The sequence below is a fragment of the Camelus dromedarius genome, chromosome 8 (assembly GCF_036321535.1).
Source record: "Camelus dromedarius isolate mCamDro1 chromosome 8, mCamDro1.pat, whole genome shotgun sequence".
Taxonomy (NCBI): Eukaryota; Metazoa; Chordata; class Mammalia; order Artiodactyla; family Camelidae; genus Camelus; species Camelus dromedarius.
In genome coordinates, this window is record NC_087443.1 from 64271387 (window position 1) to 64297046 (window position 25660).

Genomic DNA, 25660 nt, shown 5'->3' on the forward strand with positions numbered 1-25660 from the left:
TGTTCAAATAAGCTGTTCAGAGTCTTTGGAGTGAAACAATAATTTGTGTTGATTGTGGTCTGCCTTCCTCCTCCCTCCCTTCTATATTCTAGTTGCTCCTATTTTGTATCCAAACAGTTGCACAGCTTGGCTGGTAAGAACTCTACAGGCTGTTGACCCAAGGTTTGAGGGAGCTAAGAATTTCTGTGTAGAATCAAAGATATCATAGAATTCTGTAGAGTTAGGGATTCTGGGGATGCAGTATTGAGATAACACTACATGATAAGGTATGTTATTTAACACATTTTTAATTTATAGACAGTGTAGCACAGTAATTGATATTCTCAAATTGTTATGTACTCAAATCTCAACCTGTCCCAGCGTAGCCTTCCCCACTGTGTACCTTGTCTAAGACTGTGGACTGTGGCTGTGTTCAAGTAGTCAGACTGTGGGAGACTGAATGAAAGTACAAAGGCTCTTTCCAACACTTTCCCTACTTATCTCCTTAGTTACCTACCAGACCAACTAACCTGCGTAATGTAATTACTTATATGATTTCCATATCCACTTACACACTTAACCTTCCTAACTTTTGAAAATATAACTGATGTATAAAAGTTATGTTTTTAAAGTCTCCAAAAATGTTAAGGCTTTGCTTCATATATTTTTTTAACTTTTTATATTACGATAATAAGACTTACAGAAGAGTTACAAAATTAGTACCAAGATTTCCCAGATAACATTTATTCAACATCTCCTAATTTAAACTTAGCTATTGAACAATTAACTCAACTACAGCCTTTGCTCAGACTTCATTAGTTTTACACCAGTTTCTGTCTTTACCAAGAAAAATCCAGAATCCCTCATTGCATATAGTTATCACACCTTCACTGTCTCCCCCAATCTGTAATAGTTTCTTAATCTTGTTTCTCACTAACTCCAAAGTTTTGAAAAGTACTGATTAGGTATTTGCAGAATATCTCTCAATTTGAATTTCTGGTATTTTCTAATGATTCAACTGAGATTATCCATTGTGTAAAAGTGATGTCTTCCTCAGGGCACCATATGAGAGAGTATTATTTCCTTATAATTAATAACTATCTGAAGGAGAAATACTTTGAAACTATGTAAATATCCTGTTTCTCCTTTTTATTGTTTCAAGGACCTTAAGTCATGTATTGCAAGAACCAAATCAAATATTACAATAGTGTTCTAAATAGTGATATTCTAGTTTCCTCACTTCTTCTATATTTGAGATTTATCTTTTATGCTTTGGATTATGGTCCACACTTTATTATTTATTTTGCTCAAATTACTCTAAGTGTGACCACTGGAAGTCTTTCAGATTACCCCTGAGCCCTTTTAACATACCCCCTTCTACTTGCAAGGATGGGAGGGAGGCTTCTTTACTGTGTAACTTCAACTCTTCCAAATTAAATTATAAGACATGTAGCCTACTGGTTATGGCTTCTTTCACTTGGAAAAATATTTTAAAGATTTATTCATGTTACTTTACATCTATTGTGTGTTTGCTTACCTATCTTATCCCTCTCCTTTGTTTGCAATTTTTAGGGCTAAATAGTGTTTGTATGTGTGTACCACAGTACTTCCCCAGTTGTAGTATATCTGGGTTGCTTTCAGAATATGACAATTTTGAATAAAGCTGCAATAAAAATCCACATACACCTGTGTGTATGTGTATGTGCATGAACATAAATTTTCTCTTGGGTAACGAATGGAATCACTTGGGTATGAATGGAATCACTGGGACATACGACAGGGTTATATTTTAACTTTATAAGAAACTGCTAAACTATTTTTTTTCTCCAGAGCCACTATTTCGTATTTCCACTGGTGATGAATAAGAATTCTAGTTGATCCATTTTTTTCCCAGCACTTCATATTGTCAGTATTTTTTTTTTTTGCCATTCTAGTAGGTTTATAGAGATCACTGTGGTTCCCATTTGTGTTTCTCTAATGATTAGTCATGTTGAGCTTATCACTATATTACCATTCATATAACATCTTTGACAAAATATCTGTTTAGATGTTTTTCTCTGTCTTATTGTGCTGTTTGTCTTAATTTGAGTTTAACATTTCATTATATATTTTGGATACAAGTTCTTTGTAAGAAATATAATTTGCAATTATATTCCTTTATATTTAAAATGGGATTCTTGCAGACAGTATATATGTAATCTTGCTTTTTCTATCCAGTCTGCCTTTTAAATACTATGTTTAGACCATTTACATTAATTATTATCAAAAAAATTAACTAAAATCTACCATATTATTCATGTATGTATTCCATTCTCTTGAGTTACTTGCACATATTTATGGTATCATTTTATCTCCTCTATTGGCTTATTACTGAAACATTTAAAAGTATGTAACAGTTTTCCTAGGATTGATATTAGATATCTTTATTCAATTAAAAAAGACTTTAGTATTATAAAGCTTTAATATGTAATTTAAGGGACATACAGCTGTATAGTCTCAAGTCTTATCTTGTTCTATTGCTCATTTATTTTGCATATTCTTTAAATATACATCTTCTTCGAAAACTTCCTTTAACATTTCTAAATAATCTGAATCAACCCGCAAATAATACCATACCACTCCAGGTGTACTCCAAGAAACTTGTGACAGTATTTTTCCAAGTTCTTCCTTCCATCGTTGGTGCCATTATTACATTTTTATATTTACGTACATTAGAAACATAAAATGCATTATTACTGTATTTGTGTTAAAGAACCAATTATCTTTTAGGGCAGTTAAAAGAAAAATGAGGTCTTTTGTTACTTTCATTTATTCCATTTCAAATGCTAGTGATTCACAGTGTGGATCTAAGTCTCCAACCATTATCATATTGCTCCTCTCTGAATAACTTATTTCATGTTGCATATGCCTTTTGGCATATTATTTGAAGGTTGATTCAGATTGTTTAGCTTTTTAGATCTGTAATTAATTTTAGAAAATTCTTGGTCATTATTTCCTCATATTTATTTCTGTCACTATCAGGCTGCTCTTTTCATCTGGGATTCTAATTACTCATATGATAAGAGTTTTTGATATTGTCATACAGCTCTTAGATGCAGTTTAAAAATTTTTTTATTTCTTTTCTTTTTCTGTTTCTTTCCTTTGAGTAACTTCAATTGATATATCTTCACAGTCTTTATTTCACCCTTTGGAGTCTCCTGATGAACCTTTCAATTCAAAGACAGTCCTCATCTTGGTTGCTATATTTTTCACTTGAAGTATTTACATTTGAATCCGTCTTATGGTTTTCCAGCTCTGCTTCTGCTGAAACTACCCTTCTGATTTAAGATGCTTTCCACCGTTTTAGAGCCTTTAGCAAATGAATTATAATTATTGCCAATATTCTGCTGAGTGGTTCCAAAATCTATGTTATATCTCAGCCTGGTAATGATTGCTTTGCTTTTTGATAGTGTGTTATATATATTTTTTCTTTTTCTCTCTTTATGTCTCTCATATTTTTTTGTAAAAAGGTGAGTATCTTGGGAAGCACAGTAGAGACTACTTTTATTCTGCTAGGACTTTAGAGTGAGGTTTGAGTGGTTCTTATTGGGATTCGACTGGTTTTAAGTTTGCTGTTGATGTGGTTACCCTCAGTGTGACACAGGCTTCAAATTCCTCCAGCAATATTTTGTGTTTGAAGTAGGGGCTTATTTGCCAGATCGCTTTGCTTAAAACCCTGTTCCACACCAACCTTCTGTACTCCATCTCAAAAAGGGTCTTTTTTTCCCACACTCTAGTCCTTCAACTACCACTGTCCAGCATTATTTCCTTGTTTCTTGTTATTTGATGCTTGTCATCTCAGCAATGAGAGACATGTAGGGCATTCATTGTTTTTCTAGTTAAGCTTCAGTCTAAGTGGACACCACCACCTTTGGTCTGTGGTCTTACCAGTGTTCCTTACTTGGCTATAGTTCTTGGTCCTGAACCTATCCCTGCCCCTCCTCCAGAAAGAGTGTTTTTTTTTTCCTGTTTCCTTCCTTCATCTGTAATAGGACTGCACTATTATCCTTAGGGTATCAGTTTTCCCCTTTTGTGTTAGTATCCTGAGGCTGCTATTACAATGGTCACAGACAGTGGTGGCTTAAAACAACATGAATTAAATCACTCACTGTTCTGGATGCTACAAGTCTGAAATCCAGCAGGGCCATGCTCCCTCCAGGTGTTCTGTGGGAAGAATCCATTCCTTTCCTCTTTCAATTTCTGGGACTGCCCTGGCATTTCTGGTCTTGAAGTCACATCTTTTTTCACATCACCCTCGCCTTCATGCCTTCCCTCTTCTGTGTGTCTATAAGAATGCATGTTATGGCATTTAAGGCCTACCCAGATAATCCAAAATAAATTCCCCTTCTCAAAATCCTTAATCACATCTTTGCCATATAAGGTAATACTCAGAGGGCCTATGGATCAAGGAATGGACATGTATTTGGCATGGGGGTTGGTGCACCGTTCAACACACTACATCTTCTAACTCAGGTAAAAGATTTGTGAAAAGATAAGTGGTGACTAGTCACCCAGTGGAGTGGTGTGCCTCAATAGCAGTGGTTGCTATTTTGTCTCCCAGGTCTGTACCACAAGGAACACTTTCTTAGGACTCTCTACATTCTTTGTGTGAGTACCTGTTGGGATTACTACAGAAAAACTCAGAGTGTACTGATGCCTCTAATATCACTCACCTCCAGGGGTTTTACACTTTCTCATCCATGCACACTGTCCTTCACCAATTTTCCAATCAAATTCTAGTCATCATTATCCACTTGTGTCTGTCCCATCTAAGCCAGTGTTTGCATCTTGTCTTTCCTTGAAAGTATCTCTCATATATATGTATATAATGTATGTTATATATTATATATAACATGTTATATATGTATTTGTTTTACTAGTTAGTTGCCTTACAATCCAAACTGAGAGAATCAAGGAAAGTTATGAATCTGCATAGGTCATCATCATCAAAAAATATGTTTTGCTAATTTACCTTATAAAATGATGATGTTTCATGTTTGTTTAAATAGTTGGGAATCCCACTTAAATTTGTATTTCTGCAGAATAAATATCATAAGGATATTTAAAGAATGAATGAACTAATGAGCAAGGTCATGCATTTCCAGCAGTTATTTAAACATGGGCTAAACAACTACTTTGTAGAATGAAAACAAAGTAATATTTGGAATAAAGAGCCTCGAAGTCTCTTTGAATAAAAGACCTTCAGGTCTCCTTAGAATCTTGACAATGTAGTTGTGGATAAAAGACTACATAGAAATGAACTATATCTTAAATGAACTATATCTAAATTCAGAGAATTTTTGAGAAAATTTTCCCCTTTTTGATGTTGCCTCTGTTTCCTCATTTTCACTCTACTTGTTCTCTTATTTTTCCCTCTCCAAAACAAGATGTTGGTATCGTATCATTATCTACTAGCCACTTCAGATTAGCAACCTTCTAAAACATGCCATTTTAGCCTAAAATTTGCTGTCTCTCATCTCCATTGTTTTAAGATCCTATGTTTTTCTCTCCCAGGGAAGTTTCTCATCTTGGATCCCATTTATGGGGAAAAAAAATGACCTTCCTGTTAAGAATTTATTTTGGAAACCTCTTGTGGCTAATTTAGCCTAGTCAGGTATCACTAAGGTCTACAGATTTGTCTTCTCACCTCTGAACTGTTTTTAAGAAGATTAAACATCTGAAATCATCAAAAGATCTGTAGCTTAGGGAGTTGACAGAACTGAATTTTAATCCTAGTTTTATCACTCATCCAGTTTTGTAACTGGAAAAATTTCTCCATGTCCATGGGAACCAGGTTCCTCAAATATAAAATGACAGGAATAGAACTAAACAATCCCAAATAACTATACAATTTTATAGGACAGCCATCTTTCCTACCTTAGAAATTGCCAGTCAAAGAAATAACATACCTTTCACAATAAGGTATTCCCAAACTTATGAAGCCAATATATACCTTGTGCTGTACCTGAGTGTCTCAGAATATAGTACTTAAGGAACATGAATCATATACATTCAAAGTAGTCCCCTTTCAAGCTCATTAACCATATTCAAAATTGTTCTGTCAGTCCTCAGTGGATGTGAGAATGGTTGGTACCTGGTACTAGTGTGATCAAGAAAAGTCAAATTAAATAATGTAGTGGTTAATCACATGGGTTCTGTAGTCAATGACCTGATTTAGAATTCTGGATTCCCTCCTACTAGTGATGTGAACCTAGGCAAATAATTTAACCTCTTGAGACTTAAATTTTCTCACCTGCAAAATTCTTATTATACTAAGCTAACCTACTGAAGTAAATGAGAATCTGAAATGAGTCCTTCTGTGTAAAGCATGATGCTTGTACATAACTGAGATTCATACATTTTAGCTATTATTTTTACACATCCAAACACTTTTAACTGACTTAGGAGCCATAAAGTAGTGTTTAAAACGTGACTGAAATTTCGAGAAGAGGCCAAGATGGCAGAGTAGGACATTCTTAGCTCACCCTCTCCCACGAATACACCAAGAGAGACATCCATGGACTCACCCATTCACTCAGAACACCTGCTGAACTTTGACAGAACATCACCTTCTTCAAAAGACAAAATTTGGTAGGAGGGAAAAAAAAGAAGAAAAAGGAAATTAGTACAGGACAAGTCCTGCACGGAGGAAGCAGCTAAGGAGGAATAGCGCTCTTATGCTGGGACTCCCCTCTCCAATGGAGAGGTCATTGGGGACCGAGAGGGATCCTCTGAAGCTCAGACCTAAGCACAGCAGCCCTTGGCCAATAGAAGTAAATGATATAGGCACAAAAGGTCCCTGTGATCCCCAGCCCTAGACAAGCTGGCAGTGATGGGCCAGGACGGGGAAAGATATTCCATGCTCTTGGATTAGAAGAATTAATATTGTTAAAATGGCCATACTACCTAAAGCAATCTACATATTGAATGCAATCCCTATCTAATTACCAAGGACATTCTAGTTTTTCACAGAACTAGAAAAAAGAATCCTAAAATTTATATGGAATCACAAAAGACCCAGAATTGCCAAAGCAACATTGAAGAAAAAGAATGAAGCTGGAGGAATAACCCTCCCAGACTTCAGACAATACTACAGAGATACAGTAATCAAAACAGCATGGTATTGGCATAAAAACAGACATATGGATCAATGGAACAGAATAGAGAGCCCAGAAATAAACCCACACACCTATAGCCAGTTAACTTCAACAAAGGAGACAAGAATATACACACTGGAGAAAAGACAGTCTTTTCAGGAAGTGGTGTTGAGAAAACTGGACAGCAGTATTTTAATCAATGAAGTTAGAATACTCCTTCACTCCATACACAAAAATAAACTCAATATGGCTTAAAGACTTAAAAATAAGACAAGATAAATCTCCTAGAAGAAAAGATGGGCAAAACATTCTCTGACATAAATCTAAGCATTGTTCTCCAAGGGCAGTCTACCCAAGCAATAGAAATAAAATAAATAAATGGGACCTAATTAAACTTACAAGTTTTTGCACAGCAAAAGAAACCATAAGCAAAGCACAGTGACAACCTACAGAATGGGAGAAAATATTTGCAAATGATACAACTGACAAAGGTTTAATTTCCAGAATATATAAACAGCTCATACAACTTGATTAGAAAAAAATAAACTCAATCCAAAAATGGGCAGAATACCTAAACAAGCAATTCTCAGTGAAAACATACAAATGGCCAATAGGTAAATGAAAAAAATGCTTAATATCACTAATTATCACAGAAATGCAAATCAAAACTACAATGAGGTATCACCTCAAACCAGTCAGAATGGCCATCATAAAAAAGTCCATCAATGATAAATGGTGGAGAAAGTGTGGAGAAAAGGGAACCCTCCTACACTGTTGGTGGGGATGTAGTTTGGTACAGCCACTATGGAAAACATTATGGAGATTCCTCAAAAAACTAAAAATGGACTTTCCATATGATCTAGCAATCCCACTTCTGAATATATATTCAAAGGGAACATTAATTCAAAAAGACACCTGCACCCAATGTTCATAGCAGCACTATTTACAATAGCCAAGACATGGAAACAACCTAAATGTCCATTGACAGAGGACTGAATAAAGAAGTTGTGGTATATTTATACAAGGGAATACTACTCAGCCATAAAAAAGAATAAAATAATGCCATTTGTAGCAACCTGGATGGACCTGGAGAATGTTGTTCTAAGTGAAGTAAGCCAGAAAGAGGAAGAAAAATACTATATGATATCACTCATAAGTGGAATCTAAAAAAAAAAAAGGGACAATATGAACTCATCTACAAAACAGAAACAGACTCGCAGACATAGTAAAGAATCTATGGTTACCAGGGAAAGGGGTTGGGAAGGGATAAATTGGAGAATTTGAGATTTATAAATGTTACCCACTATATATAAAAATAATTTTTAAAAAGCTTCTGCTGTATAGCACTGAGAACTATGTTCAATACCTTGTAATAACCTTTAATGAAAAAGAATATGAAACAAATATATGTATTATTTGCATGATTGTGACATTGTGCTGTACACTAGAAATTGATACATTGAAGTCCCATCAGTTACAATTAAAAAAAAAAAAAGTCCATGTGTAAAGTGAGTAGAAGCCAAGAAAACAGGCATTGCTTTTGACACTTTGTCAAAGTTTTGAAAAGTTAAAAAAGTAATAATAAAAATAAAAATAAAAACCAAACACTGCATATGTGAATAATTGTCAATAGATACAAATTAATAGCACAATCACATATTAAAAGTGAAAAATGTTTCTATAGATGCTTATATCAATGAAGAAAATGTAAATAAGAAAAAGGATGAAGAATATTTTAGAGCTATAAAATTTACAAAAATTATTTGGAAATGTAGGCTAAATTATGAATCTAAAAATCAGTATTTTGACACAATTTATGTTGTGGGAAAAAAAATTTTAATGCTAATGGATCAGTGTCTCCTAAAGCAAAGGAAATAAAAGCAAGAATAAACAAATGAGACCAAATAAACTTAAAAGCTTTTGTATGGCAAAGAATCAATGAAATGCAACCACAGCCTGCTGAATGAAAGAAAATATTTGCAAATGATATGACCTATAAGGAATTACTATCCAACCTACATAAACAGCTCATACAACTCAACATCAAAAAAACTAACACTCCAGTTGAAAAATGGCAAAAGAACTGAATAGACATTTTTCTAATGAGGAAATGCAGATGGCCAACAAGCACATGAGAAGATGCTCAGCATCACTAATCATCAGGGAAGTGCAACTCAAAACCACAGTGAGATACTACCTCACACCTGTCAGATGGCCATCATCAAAAGTTCTACAGATAACGAATGCTGGAAATGGTGTGGAGAAAAGGGAACCCTCATACGCTACTGGTGGAAATGTAAATTGGTGCAGCCACTATGGGAAACAGTGTGGAGGTTTCTCAAGAAACTAAAAACAGAACTACCGTATGACCCTGCAATTCCACACCTAGTTATATACCTGAAAAAAAAAACAACACTAATTTGAAAAGGAACATGCATCCCAACGTTCATAGCAGCATTCTTTACAATTACCAAAATATGGAAACAACAGATGAATGGATAAAGAAGATGCGGTATGGAATATGATGGAACACTACTTGGCCATAAAAAGAATGAAATTTTGCTATTTGCAACAACATGGATGGCATTATGCTAAGTGAAATAAGTCAGACAGAGAAAGACAAATACTGTATGATACCACTTATATATGGAATCTAAAAAATACCACAAATTAGTGACTCTAATTTTAAAAAAGCAGACTCACAGATACAGAGACTGAACTAGTGGTTACCAGTGCAGGGGAGAGCGCAGGGGGAGGGGCAATATGGAGGTAGGGGTACAGTACTGGTACAAACAGTTAGGTATAAAATAAATGATAAGGATATATTGTACAACACAGGGAATATAGCCAGTGTTTTATAATAGCTATAAAATGGAGAATACACCTGTAAATTAGGTAACACTGTACAGCAACTGTATTTCAATTTTAAAAAGTTAATGGATCACATTAAATAAAATTATTTCTTAACAGTTAAAGTCAATGTAGAATTACTCAGTCTCCCATAATTAAAGCTCTGTACTCTCCCTTCTTACTTTCTGTGTGTGTGTGTGTGTGTGTGTGTGTGTTTTGGGTAACAGTAGCAGTAGAAAATATATAAACAAACATATGACCCCAGAAAGTACACCTTAGTGAGATAATTGTAAAACCGCATAAGTAGCCCTCATTTACATAGCAATTTTAAATAACGAAAATTTACTTATTCATGTGTAATCCCCATCCTATGTCTTTGAAAGAAGGTGGCGATTACACCCATTTACAAATAAGGAAGCTGAATCTCACTCAGTTAGCTGTGACTTATAAGTCATCCTGTTCTGACTCTAAGCTCCACATATTTTCTCTTATAAATTACATATACTGCTACTGTGTACCCGACTGCTGGACATTGGGCAGATAAAGATAAATAGAACACCACACAGCTCCAGCCTAGAGTGTTCTCCTCACAACAAGAAGATACACAACCACACAACATAATTGCCTAATTTTTTAAAGAATGCTATGGGGAACAAGTGCCAGAATGAGGGTGAGAAGGCAGAGGATCAATAAAGTTCTGAGTGAGAAGGTGAGTATAGTTGTATTCAGAGAGCTCAGGCACTCTGTCACCCGGCCATCGCTGAGCCTCCAAGAGTGACCATTTCCTATAAAACATCTGACGTCATCCCTGGGATTCACAGTGTACAGAGAACAAGTGTCTTTACAGTATCTTTTGTTCCAGTATATAAGCTCTCAGGAAATGTTGACTGAATAAACCCAGTGCCCCTACACACTCTCCATCTTTGAGCTGTGGTGCTACATGGGCAAAGGGGTATGTAGAACAAGAAGAAGTATTTTGTTACTTCCTTGAACGCTTTTTATATTCAACTACATTACACGCACACTGTACCCTTTATACTGCTACAGTCTGTCAGATTAAAGAATGAAAAAAATGTTTCCCTGTATCGTGAACCAAAACCAATTCAACAACACACTCTTCAACCTAAGTGATGAATCATTTATTTCTAATGTCCACAGAGGACAATAAACTCTCATTACTGATAGATGTAGTGCTGCCTTGTTGCATCCTAACCAAACATTAATACACCAGATGATGGGGTAATTCCCACATTTGACATAGCACCTACCCAGCACACCTTTTCCCCATATAGTGCACTTAATAAAACATAAAATCAAAGTCTCAAAAGGCATCATAGTCAGACCCACCATCTGTTGGAAACATGTCCACTGTGTCTGGCTCTAACCAAGTTGTATAAAGGAAAGAGACTAGGGGCAGGCGACTTGGGCTGTGAAAGCCAAACAGAATTCAAATACTTAAATATCAGCATACTGCTTTATCTGCGATGCCAACTCAACTCTCCAGACATCTGCACACGCACATGCACTCCCCAGAAGTCATCACTGGTTGAATTTGTTTATAATTACTCTTTATTTCTTCCTCTAGCTCCTGATTACCCTCTGTGTGATGACTTTAGCAATCAATGGTTGGTTAATAATAGACCATTAAGAGAGAAGGAAGATAAAGGTAAGACACTTAATCCTCAGACAGGATAATCAGTTTCTGTAAAATCAAGAGTCAGCTCTCTATATAGTGACACTGCAGGGACAGTGGAGTGTGGGATGTTCCAAAGAACTTGGGAGTCCAATAGGTCTGGGTTTAAATCCCAGCTCAACTATCTTGAGTAAACTCTGTACCTCAGCTAATTTGTAAAATGCAGTACAGTATCACTGGGGACTTTGCCTGGGACCATGGATATGGAAAGTCCCAGCTCGGTATTTCCCACAGTAACAGTGAAAATAGCTCAAACAGTATTCTACTCTGCTACCTCTTAGTCATTCAGTCAGCAGTGAAAATGGGTTTACACTGAACTCTCCCCCTCTTTTAACCAGCACATGAGAAAGATAAACAGATGGCTAAGTGGTAATCTCAGCTTCATGATTTTGTTTTTGAAACCTACCCGTGGTATACTTTGTCAAGCGCCCTCCGTGAAAACCCTCGTAACTTTGATGATCGGAAGCATGGGTCATGCTTTGAGTGTCCTGAATCACTAATCACAAAAGGCAAATGTGAAGCACTAGTGATAACTGAAGGGGTCTGACTCAATTTTGGATCCTCATCAGATGCTCAAGGAAAGCACCACCTGCTTTCAGCAGAGTCACACCTGCTTAATCAGCAGTGATAAGAATCTTTGGATGACCACTGAGGAATTACATAGCTACAGATAAATGACTCAAAAAGGCTTAATGATGCTGTACCAGAGAGGAACAGAATGCAATCTAATAACATGATTGCAAGCAAAATTGCAGGTTAATAAACTTGCATTTTGTAATTTAATAGGGCAGACATTGCACCAGAGTGGAAGTAAATGAACGATAGGATATAAATGCATATCCTGGCATTTCCTAAATAAATTATTATAACACTAATTGCAATTAAATTGCCTTCTTTGATATGATCCTGTAATTACACAATACATTGTTCAGTGCCTGGCTCTTCCCTAAACTGGTATCAAACAAAAGTAGCTAACTTAGTCATAGTGTAACCCCATACTTTTCTTTCATTAGGGTAGGAGCGCCAGGCATACCAACTATATACAAAATGATTGTTTCTGTTGGTGATGCTGTTTGGTCTTTGTTTCTTTGTATACATACAAGAGAAAACTAGCACTGTAATGGGTCAGGTAAAACTGAGCCCCTCTTGACCTGTAAGAAACACCACCAGTTCTCTCTCTAAGATGGTGACTGTTGCCAAGGCTTTAGGAAAACGTTCATCTTTTCCTTGTTACTGGAGACATGCCTCCCTGGTCAGAATGCCACAATGGTGAGCTTGTCTCTGGCTTCGTGTAAACCTCCCCCAGGTTTATTTGGGGGCAGGTGTCCTTCCTCTGGGCCCCAGACTTCCTATGTGTGTGCAGCTCCCTCACACCGCATTTCTCACCACATTTATTCATGTGCCTGTTTATGTGGGTTCCTGAGACCAGGACCATGATCCTCTTTGCATTCCCATGCCTGGAATTCAGCAGATGCTCTAGAAATAGTGACTGGCTGAAAAAAGCAAAGAAGGAACGATGTCAAACCTGCTGCTTATGCCAATCACTAAAAGCCAATGTGCGTTTGTTTATTTACTTAACCATCACTACTTATTTGGTGTCTTCCTTGTGCGATAACCTTTAACACTAAAAGCCAAATATTGAAGACATAATTTCTCCTTTCAAAAAATTAAAGAATCAGTTGCTTAAAAAGGAATACAATATTAAGACCAGCTAACAAACAATAACACTATTTTCTAGGTGTTACATTAAATACCAAGATGTTGCTCCTTACCAGAGCCCAGAGCGAAGATGCACTATTATCTCATTTTACTGATGAGGAAACTGAAGCACAAATTGGGAAACATTGTTACCACCTCTCTATAGACAAGTTATGGACCAGGTTTAAATGTAATGAGGGATTTACCAAGAACAGCTTCACCATGTGACTGTCAAAAAATAAATGCTTTGAATTCAAAGGAAATAAAGTCATTGACAACTAAGAATTAAACCAGAGAAAGTGGCAGGCAAGGTAGATGATGAGCTAAGCCTTTCAAGGTTGGGAAGATGTACACGTGCAAAGAGGAACCAATAAGGGGAGCAGACTGAGAAAAGTCACCGTGGATTTGTGAGTGGACGGGGTAGCAGGAGGAGGGTGCATGTCCCTTTTTGGATTAAGGTTCCTTCTGGATATATGCCCAGCAGTGGGATTGCTGGATCATATGGTAAGTCTATTTTTAGTTTTTTGAGGAATCTTCATACTGTTTTCCGTAACAGCTGCACCACACTGCACTCCCACCAGCAGTGCAGGAGGCTCCCTTTTCTCCACACCCTCTCCAGCATGTTATCATTTGTGGACTTTTGAATAATGGTCATTCTTACTGGTGTGAAGTGATACCTCATAGAGATAAACCCACAAAGTTTTGGTAAATTAATCTTTGACAAAGAGGCAAGAATATACAATGGAGTAAAGACAGTCTCCTCAGCAAATGGTGTTGGGAAAACTGGACAGCAGCATGTAAATCAATGAAGTTAGAATACTCCCTCACACCATACATAAATAAACTCAAAATGGCTTAAAGACTTAAACATAAGACACTATAAACCTCTTAGAAGAAAACATGGGCAAAACATTATCTGACATAAATCTCAGCAGTGTTCTCCTAGGGCAGTCTACCCAGGCAATAGAAATAAAAGCAAAAATAAACAAATGAAACCTAATTAAACTTACAAGCTTTTGCATAGCAAAGGAAACCATAAGCAAAACAGACAACCTACAGAATGGGAGAAAATATTTGCAAAAGATGAAGACTGACAAGGGCTTAATTTCCAGAATATATATAGAGCTCATACAACTTAAGATAACAAACAACCCAATCCAAAAATGGGCAGAAGACCTAAACAAGCAATTCTCCAATGAAGACATACAAATGGCCAATAAGCACATGAAAAAATGTTCAATATCACTTTACAGTGTTACTGTTGTTTCGTTTTTCATCATCCTTAGACATCCATATTTTCAGAATTTTCTACAATGGCATGCATCTATTTCTTTATTTTAAAAAGTTATCCCAGTGCCGTTCACCTCAGCACACACACTTACCAAAAACACATACAATGTCTGGCATTGCACTAAAATCTGGTAAAAGGAAACTGCTATCAAGAGAAGACTCAAGTAACAAAATATGGAGGGTGACTAGGGGAAATAACTGGCAAAACGGAAGAGGAAAGCCCTATGGAGGTGACCCTTCTTCCCCTGGGCCTTAAGAGACCTACCTCCTGCTCCACAGTGTCATTTCTCTATGTCCAGGTAGCCCAGGAGTTCTCCTGAGTGGCTGGCAGGTGAGGCCCACGGTCATATCCTTTCACATGAATAAATTAAGAGCCAATCAAGACAGAGGATGTGCCTGCTTGGAGAACAAGTGGGCCCGTGTTTGCCACAAAACAAGTATAAACATGAGTGAAGCCTGACTGTTGTAGAATGATAAAGTAATTTTCAGGAGATTTAAAAGATTAAGGGAGAATCCACAAAAAGTACTTATTAACTTTTTGAAAAATAAGAGCAACATGCCAATCTGCCCTATGTCACTGTAAAAACAAAACAAAACACTGTTAGGAAACTCAACAGTTGTCACTCCAGTCATGGAATAGGGTGGAGGTAGACTGAAGGAAACACAGAGATGTCCGTTGACTATTCTTTTCTCGGATGTTGGGGTAGTTATGATAAATCTGTATTTGCAATATTTCCAATCACCCTCACCTTGAGGATCTGTTAGAGTCAGATGATCTGTTAGAGTTGATTCCTTAAGAGTTGACACCATGTCCTGCTGCCAACCATTGTTCCCTAAATTATAATTCAGTTTACATTCCAGTTATGTTTAATGGGAAAATTTTCTTGCCCTTATTTGGTCTTAAGAAATACTAATGAGCACTTTAAATGTACCAAGTACATAGTGACTCCTTGTTATAGGTTGACTTGTATCTCCCAAACAAGGTATGTTGAGGTCCTAATCACAGTATCTCAGTGTGACCTTATTTGGAACTAGGGTCTTTAAAGATGTCATCACATTGAGACAAGGCCATGAGGGTGGGCCCTACTTGAATATGACTAGGGTCCTCATAAGAAGGGGAAACTTGGACGCAGAGACAGACACGCGCAGAGGGAAGAGGGTGCAGAGACACAGGAAGAACACCACATGAAAATGGAGACAGGTTAGAATGATGCATTTATAAGCGAAAGAACACCAAGGATTGCCAGCTGTCACCAGAAGCTAGGACAGAGGCATGAAACAAGTTCTTCCTCAAAGGGATTTAGTCTTGCCTACACCTCATTTCAGACTTCCAGCACCCAGAATTGTGAGACAATCAATTTATGCTTTGTTAAGCCACCCAATATGTGACACTTTATTAAGGCAACCCTTGAAAACTAATATACCCCTCAAGTAGACTGAAAATAATGCATTTTTTAATTTCTTCAAATTAAAGCCATTGGTGACTTCCAGCAAAACTCTGCTGCTGATACAACTTAGAGACTTCCGTAACAATTTGATGGCATCAAAAGCCTGGAAGGCTTCATACCTCAGGTTTCCTGGCTAAATACCACTTAATAGTTAACACACTGCTTTTCCTCAGATCTATCAGTTTTTCAAAAGAAGGCCCAGCAGCAGGGAAACACACTGTCACTCCTTTTCATGCATAACCATGCACTTTAATTTTTTCAGAGGATGGGAGGAAGTGGGTTCCAGCAAGGAACCACAGGCCTTGGGGGTTACCCAGTTTCCCCTTTGCAGAGGATTCATAGAGTCTGTTTTCTTGTTTTGCATATTTTTGCTGTCAACATCCAGCTGCTTTGACTAATGGAGGTACCCAGCTAGGATGGACCACAACACTTAGTTCCTGAGACTACCTCTCATTTTGTCAGTGGGATGCCCCTAGCCCCGCTCTGCCTCCTATCTGTGAGAAGTTAGTTTGCCCCCAAATGAAAGGTGAAATCAATAGCTACTTCAGGCGCCACTGTTTCAGTTAACGAGGTATTTCATTAAGTTAGGGTGGTGGAGGATGGAAATTTTCTCAGTTCTGATCAATTATGAACGGCTTCCTTTTTAAAGACAACAAGATAGGCCCTCGGTATCCAGAGATAAGCAAGCCAGGCAGCTGCATTTGCAGCTACAGGCACTCTGAGTTAGTAATCAGATCTGGCCTTCCCCATCCATGTTCTTATCTAATTCAGTTAGCACTCCACTGTGCTCAGCCCGACTGATTGAAGAAGGCAGCTCTCTACCGGACATATACTGGCCATCAGGTAGGACCTGGAGGCATCTCCACTTGATCTCAGCATCCTGGGAGAAATCAAAGTATGGCATGGTCATATAGAGGAGAGCTCCATGTGGGGTCTAGTATCCTGGATGAACAAATATTTTAACCATTTTAGGTCAACATTACCATCACTAACAAGAGCAGTGATGGCATGACAACAGCTCAACTGGAAAGGCCTTACTGTTCTAGGACCTTGAATGACTAATTTCATCCTCATTATAACCTTATAAAATGGAAATTATAACCATCTCTTGGTTTCTTGGGCTGCGGTGGTAAAGAACCTGAGTTTCAGAATGGTAAAGTGATTTCCTAAGGCCGAACGGCTATTTATTGTCAATGCTAGGATTTAAGACCAGTCTTTTCAGATTCAAAAGCTCATTGTCTTAGCCCCCGTAGTCTATCCCACCAGTACTGTTTCTAATGCCCCAGGTTAATGGGGTACAGAGGAGTCTGTACCAGACAATCTGAGTTCTGTCTAGAAAGACTACTCATTACCAACACAGATAAAATCAGCAGCTATTTATTGCTAAGATTTGGGGTCTATCTTCTTGAAAGCCTCTGTTGAAATTCAGTGTTATGTGTTGGGGGGAGATGGAGCAGAGTGGAAAATGACTGACTGAACCACCAACAGATTTCAAACTGTCTTCAGATACTGTGTAGGACTTTGGAAAATAGGGCAAACCAGCGTACAGGAAAAGTAGGTACAGATTCCATGGTATTTAATGAGACACTAAAGCAAAGCAGGAAGTTTTGCTACTTTGCTTCCATGGTAGAGGGTGGGGTGAAGGCAGAGTTCTTTAGAAAAAAATCAAGACTTGTCTTAGTGGACTGAAAAAAAAAATTTTTTTTTCATAAATCTGCTGCTCTTACTGACCAGGTTCAGTATCAACAATTATGAAAAGAGTATGATCTATTTAGCAGTGAATGGGAAAGTACAGAGTGCGCCGCATCAACCCCTACTGCAACTGAAGAAATTGACTCCAGATACTGTGTCCCGTATTAGCTCGGGGGCAAATGAAAAGGAGGGGCCCTGAGGACCAGCTAGAGAAAGCTGAGGACTTGCTCCCTTTCTGTCTGGGTTGCTTCGAGTGCATGGGCAGATGTCATGATTTGGAATAAAAGGACCTCACAGATGTGTGTGATCGTGTCAGAAGGTAAGTGTGTAGGTGAGCCTAATGGCCTCTTCCTACACACGAGTCATTACTGCGACAGACCAGAGTCTGACGTTTACATCTGGCTCCAAATCATTCCTACTTCCCCTAGTGTGTAGATGGAACAACATGATCTGAATTCCACCCCCTCCCCCCGCCTCAGCTCACCTTGTTGGGAGGGAGCATGGAGAGACCAGAGAGAATAAGGGCTGCTCCTTTTTTTCATTTGTCCCCTAATGATAAAGAGCTGTTTTAAGAGTCTTCCTTTAACAGAGACTATATAATAAACTAGGCTTTGCATGTGGGAAAGGCAGGCAGGGTTTTCAAACTATCCAGTGCTCTCTACGGGTGGAGTGAGGGTTGAGAAAATACAGAGATATCAGTGAAGAGCGATTTTGGGCAGGGGGTGGGGTGGGGGAGGTTATCAAATCACCATAAGTGATGCAAATTACCAGAACAGACCAGTGGCCATATAATTACATTTTCTGCTTCTCACAGCGACAGTTTCTTCAGAATAAACTTGTTAGAGAGATAATGATTCCCATCATTGCCAGCCGATCAGAAAAACAACTCTAAATCTTTTATCTTTAGAAGGCCAGTCTTAAAATGAGAAGAAACAATATAGCTGTAGTTTGTCTTTGATGGGGCTAACAACGGCTGAAATCAATCATAGGCCTGGCTAGATTTCAAGTATTTGAGAGCTTAACTCATGTTTAAGGAGGCTGGTGTTATACGAGAGTCGTGCTCTGGTTCCTGCACGCAAGCAGCTTATAATTTAGAAGTCTCAGGTGTCTGGAGAAACAGACAGGTGGTGCGTCAGGAAATACCATCAGGGTTAACTAGGAAGAGTCTGTCCTTTGCCAGTAACAAATATAATATGGTCCATAGCGTATAGACTCCAGTCAGCCCCAAGTGGGTTTGCATCCCACGAAGGCCATCTATTGACTGTGCTTCTCTGTAAATTACTTAACCCTGTAAAGGTTAATTTCATCACATGTAAAATAGGGATAATATGATTAGGTAATAATAGAACTTGTGCAAGGATGACTTTAGATAATGCAGGCAATTTTTAGGTTGTCATTTTGGATGATTTATATCCATGTTTAATTCAAGATCACAACTTAGATACACATAAGAAAATTGCAAATAATGTAGATTGTCCTTAGAAATTATTTCAAAACTCTGAATAGAATAGTTAGAATAGGAAAATGAAAGGAGAAAAAAAAAAGAACGTTAAAGGTTTTCAGTTGAAAAAAGAAAATCAAATCCAGAGTGTTGTCAATAGAACCAATTATATCTCAATGGGCATAATGGAAAACAGTTTTCACTTACTCTAACAGCTCCTTTTTTAATGTGATGCCTGGCAATACGTCACACTAACTACTGAATCAGAAGCAGACTGGCATGGAAATATAACCCATCCTTGCTTCCAAATGATCGGCCAACAAACAAGGAGCAGTTTATGTATCTATATTGCAGAGTACATAATTCAAAATGGCATTAAAAAGCCTTGCCTAATTTCACGTACATGAAGAGTAAAGTTTCCTGACAAATTTATGTGTTTCAACTCGTTAAACATTCCTCTGCTGAGGTTTTTTTTTTTCACTCATTTCCCTTAGAACATAGTTAATCTCGAGGCTTGTCAGATGCTCTTTCCCCAGCTCCTGATGGACGTTAAATCTGTCAGGGAGTAACATACTAAATCTGAGTCAGTGTTCAAACTGTAGCTGTCTGAGGTTCTGAGTCACAGAGGCACTGAAGGTGGCATGCTACCCTTCAGGTGGTATTTTATCTTAGAGAGTCCCCAGGACCCCCAATTAATGTGGGTGAGATGACATCTGCAATCCCTGCTCCTATTTAAAAATCCATCTTCTCCAACAGCCAAGTGACACAAACCACAGGCCACATGGACAAAGACACAGGCACATTGTGTTCCTTTCTCACCTCACCTTTCCATGAAGGTGGAAAGAAAAGAACTTAAAATCACGTGATCGTGCATCTCCAGGACAAGGAGGCCAGTCACTCTGACAGCTACCAAGAGCGCCTTAAGAAATTGCTGGAAATTGGTTTAAAACTATCATCCAAGAAACAAGGCAAAGATATGTTTGTGACCAGACTTGGCAGCTTCTGTCTGGGGGCACTGAATAGTCCCAAAGGGCTTAAGTTCAAAAAAACTTTCCTTTAACACCCTCTGTTGTGTGGTTAAGGTCATAAAAATTCCTGGAACAATAATCTTTCACCAAACTGAATTAATTTTTTTTCTATCCATCTTATGCCCCAAACAGTGGTTACACAGCAAACCCTGATCAAAGGAAAGGGTTTTGCTTTTTGTGAAATATATTTGACTGAGAGTTCCTAGCATGGTACTTACTAAGTAGATGTTCTATAAAATCCCCTCTTCCCCCATCCACAGGTGGGCCACCCCATTTGCCTCCTTCCAGAGATGTCCCTACCGAGGGCAATGGAAGAGAGGGTGCTAATTATGTCCAAGAAGATTCTCTGAGTCACTGATAGAAACCTCCTTTCTCAGTACAAGTCAAGGTTCAGGAAACATCTTTACCATCTGCTTAATAGTCAGTTAAATGCCCACCACAAATAGGAAGAAAACCTTATAGCCTTAGCAAAGCTGGGGGAATCCTAGCGAACTTTCTGCCAACCTGGGTGGCACCTGGAGCTGACCATTACCACTCTTTAGGCTCTCCTCCGTTAGTGTGTTCAGTCAGACTGACTGTAGTGTGTGAAAAATAGTAAGAAACCTCACTAAAATGGAGTCAGGAGGCCAGAAGGGGGCGCTCTCCTGCACATACCACTGGACATCAGTACAAGTCCCCACAGAAAGAGATGACCTGTATCTCCAGCAGGAAGTGACACTACTTCATACCTCCGGCAGGAGGAAGAAAGATTATTCTCCTTACCTGGAAACAGCTCAGCCAATGAAAAGCCACTATACTTTAAATTCCCAGTTTACTCCGATGGACTGTTAGCTTGTAACAGCCCCTCCCAATTTTCCCGTCTCATCTATAAGAGTTTCCTCTCCTCTGCTTTACCGGACTTGCATGTGGTTCACCATAGTTGCATGTCCTGAATTGCAACTATCTGCTGCTCCCAAATAAACCCATTTTTCTGATAAAAATAACTGGCTATTTTATTATTTAAGGTTAACAAATAGACGGAGTGTATTATTTGCCCTATTTACTAGCTCTAACAGACAAGACAAGCTAGTTAGCCTCTCTGGGATGTAGTGTTTCTGTGTTTTGCTTTAAAAAAATTTTTAAGTGAAATGGGGATCAAAATATTTGCTTGGGGTGAGGTGAGGATTAAAACCTGGCACTTAATAAATAACTGGTAATACTTTGCCTTAAAATATCATGAAGGGGTAATTTAATGTGTCACGTTGACTGGGCACCCAAATATTTGGTCAAATATTATTTCTGGCTGTGTGTGTGTGAGGATTTTTTGTGATGAGGTTAGTATTTGAATACACACACTAAGCAGATTGTTCTTCCCAATCTGGATGGGCCTCTTCAATCTATTGAAGGCCTAAATAGAATAAAAGATTTGAGTAAGAGTTTTTTTGTTTTGTTTTGTTTTGTTTTTGTCTTTACACGGATGTCCTTGAAGTGAAACATGAGTCTTTTCCTGCCTTTCAACTAGAACTGACACTCTAGGCTCTCCTTGGTCTGGCTTCTCAGCCTCCACAACCATGTGAATCAATTCCTTACAGTGAATCTTTGTGTGTGTGTATGTGTGTGTGTGTCTCCTATTGATTCTGTTTCTCTGGGAAACTCTAATACAAATATTATCACTTGAGATGGATTTCTTTCAGGTAAACATTTCCTCTCACTTCAAGCCTTACTTTTAAATCCAAATATCCAGATGTCATAGAACATCTGGAGTGTCCTATGACAAACTGCTAAATGTTGCAACATTTCCCAAGTCTCAGATTTTTCTTATTCCTTCAGGGGAAAAAGGTCCATGTGATAACTGCTACTTTATTACCATACATTTATGTTAAAATACAAATGTCACTAACAATATTGTAAATCAACTATACTTCAATAAAAATATATCTGAAGTGTATAGTATGCTAGTAAGAAAGAAAACTCAACATTATAAGCCGAATAGAAAAAAGAAATCTCAAGAACTGAGACTAGAATCATTCTGGAAAGAAAAAGAAATGGATCGAAAAACGAGGCAACCCTCTGTCTTTTCACTTTTGTTACCAAGACAATTTGAGTGTGCTGAGCTTTCCCAAATAACCCATTAAAAAACAATGGGAACAAATAAACAAAACAAAAACCCACTAATTATAACATTCTCCCAGACTAGAGTTTCAAAAGATGTGTGTTGAATGGGAAAGAGCACATGGCTAGAAGTACATGCTCTGAATCAACTGCCTGGTTTTGAGTACCAGGCTGAGCACTGCCTACGTGCATAAATCATCTTGTACTCTTTAAGCCTCAGCTTCCTCATCTGTAAAATGTGAATAAAAATTATAGTAAGAACTGTATAGGATTGTATGAGAAGTAAATGAGAGAATGCAAGGGGATTTATTCAAAATTTGATGTATGATATACAATCCATAAATGGTACCCAATAAAGAATATCAGTGTTACCATTTACTTCCTCGAATAAATATGTTGGACCAGCTTTACAGTAGAAACTGGTCAAAAAAATGACATTCAGAGCAACCAGATTCTATTTTACTGTTATTATTCTAGATTAGTTAACCTGCAGCTGAGATTCAGGCAAAATTGTTCATATATTTGAAAAAAAAATGATTACGCTTTCTCAGAAGCACTGAAAAGCTATGAAAATAGAGTCCAGGGAAAATGAACACAGCCAGAAACAAAGGCCTTCGCAGGGGAGAAACTGCCCAAGTTAGAAGCCCCCTCGCTGAGTCAAGGAATACTCAGGGAAAAACACAACTCCCCAGTAACAGGATTCCATTGTTCCTGAACACAAAGAGAATTTCTAGGCCACTGGCACTCGCCTCCTCAGCAGGAGAGGCAAGTGCTTCATGAATATACAAAGCACCAGACCCAACAGAGCAGGCAGCTCCCTGCTTTCATGAGCACTGATCTTGCTCATGAAAGCTAAAATATATACCTAGGACCAACAGGACACACCCTGTCCACTGGGATTAGAATAAAGATTGAAGGAACTCACAGAACCCTGAAAGTAAGCAAAACACTCCCAAAATGCCAAATGTTTCTAACCCTTATGACTGTCATCTGGCAGAAGCTCTGTCTGAGGTATTTCATGTTCTCTACTGACATAATTAACTTCATTTACACAATTCCTGGAGAATTACTGAATCTAAATTAGGACCAAAGGAAAAGCATTAGAATTAATAAAGAAGTTTTGTTTTGTTTCCCTCTAGAGTATTAAAGTAGCTCCTCTCTAAACATGACCTATCCAGGAACGTACCTTCCAATACCCATGCCACCGGGCAGTTCCCTTCACTTGAAATCTGGCCAGCCCAAATATAACTTGCTTTTATCCAATAATACCTGGCAAAAGAGATACCTTGTGACTTCCAAGGCTAGGTCGTAAGGTTATTTTTAGCAGATGTCTTGGTTTTTTGAAATGCTTCTTCTCTAGCCTCTAAGAAATGAGTATGAATACGCTGAGATCACCATGCTTTGAGGAAGCCCAAACTAGTCACACAGAGATGCTCTGTGAAGAAAGAGATATGGGTAGCCAGGAGACAACTGTCCTACCCCCTCCAAATGAGGTATCAGATAATTGAGTGAAAAAGCTGTCTTGGGCTTCATGTCAGTAAAGGTTTTTAGATAATTCCAGCCACAGCTGCTACATTTGACACCCTAAGAATGAACTGTCCTGCTGATCCCAGCCAACCCACAGTTGATAAATGACATCTTCCTGCCTAAGTTCTCTACGTAGTGAACTGAAGATAATGGTAGTACCTACTCAGAGTTATTTGGAAGATAATTTATGATTAATAATAAATACCACCTTTAAAGGAAAGAAAAAGGCACAAAAAGTAAAAGATATAAAAGACTCTGAAACCATTTCTTTAGTTAAAATGCTTAAAACAAGACAAGTTAGAATAAATCCTTCTTGTGGTTAGTAATATTTATTAAAGGAACTATTTCTTGTCCTCTCGACTTAATTAAAAAAATAAGAAAAATGTAAATATGAAGAAAACTCCAGCAGCCTCCTTCTAGAAACCTACGCCCCAGAGACCATCGGTGGAGTGGTGGTCCCTTTTTTGTAAACTGTGTGTGTACGCCTATGCATGCGTGTGTTTGTGTATGTATCTTTAAAGAAAACTAATTTTCCCAGAGAAAGGGAAATCCTGAGGATTGTGGAGTGTTTGAAGATCAACGCTTTTGCTGTGCAGGGCAAATAAAGATGTAATTATGCAGGGCTTCCCAGGGAAGGGTGCAGGTACAGCAGCATAGAAAGATCCAAGTGAAATGACTATCATTAGCCAGTGAGACTGCATGCTTCCTCAGATCTGTAAGGGGAAACACTCCCGGCCTGGGTCTGTTATCGCCCCTCAGTGGCTGTTAGTTTTACAGGTAGCTTCTCTCACTATTTTGCGCCTAGGTTGTGGTACAATGAAACCATCACTACATTTTAAAGATAGCTTTTCTCACTCTTTGGGGTCTAAGATGTAATATGTGGAATGATCACACTTTGTCACCCCCATTAATGTAAAACAATAGATAATGTTCTTAGTTCCCTATTAATTTAAAATAATAGATAACATTTTTCCCTTACTTTAGTAGAACACAGCAGCCACCAGCTGCAGAATACATTAAGGCAGTTGTGTAATTTATTGTGTTTATCAAGATAATTTTAAAAACAAAACAGGATACTGTTAATCATTTTTCAGTAAGAGAACTTCTAGTAATTTGAACTGTTCTCTGCAAGGAGGGTCTTAAGGCTACCTGAAGGATAAGACATTCAGCAGAAGCCGGGAGTGAATTTGGTTAGAGCTTCACTTGGCAGGAATCCCTGTAAGAAGGAACCAGGTATGTCCTTTCCATTGGTTAAACATCTTGTGTAATATAAAAAAGATATTAAAAACTGCATGTCTCAGTATGTCACCACCAAGGCTAGAGATAGCTGACAAAAGTCTTTCCAGCAATCTCTATGCAGAGAAGTATAAAATTCACCTGATAAAGAAAGGAAACTAAAGTGAAGCAAAATGTTCTTTCATCATGAGAAAGATGAGCTCTGATTCCCAAACTCTCCATTTCTCTATGATACGGTGCGTGCTAGTCTGATGTGACACCAGCCTACCATCAACATACCTTGGATAAAGGATACAGTAGGTCTTTGGCTGCAACGATGTAGACATCTTTGGTGGTTAGACTGAAGAAACACCAAAGGTAGTCGCTATGCTCCCAGATATCACCCTCATGATCCTACTGTGGGGTCTGTGATTTCTACTTGCAGAAATTTGAAATTTGCTGATTTGAGGAATGGCCTCTGTTAAAACTCGCTAGTGATCCTTGTGAGGATTAGTGTCCTGTGGTGGAGAGAGAACTTGGCAAGGAGTCAGGAGACCTATGCATCAGCCTCA

General features: G+C 38.1%; 1 long non-coding RNA gene across 1 annotated transcript in view; it reads left to right on the forward strand.

The window, feature by feature from the left end:
- Positions 1 to 25100, forward strand: part of LOC135321871 (uncharacterized) — a 44247-nt gene extending 19147 nt beyond the window's left edge. Inside the window, exon 3 of the long non-coding RNA XR_010382055.1 lies at positions 25006 to 25100. This is a non-coding gene — a long non-coding RNA (uncharacterized LOC135321871). The remainder of the gene's footprint in view (positions 1 to 25005) is intronic.
- Positions 25101 to 25660: the final 560 nt, after the last annotated feature.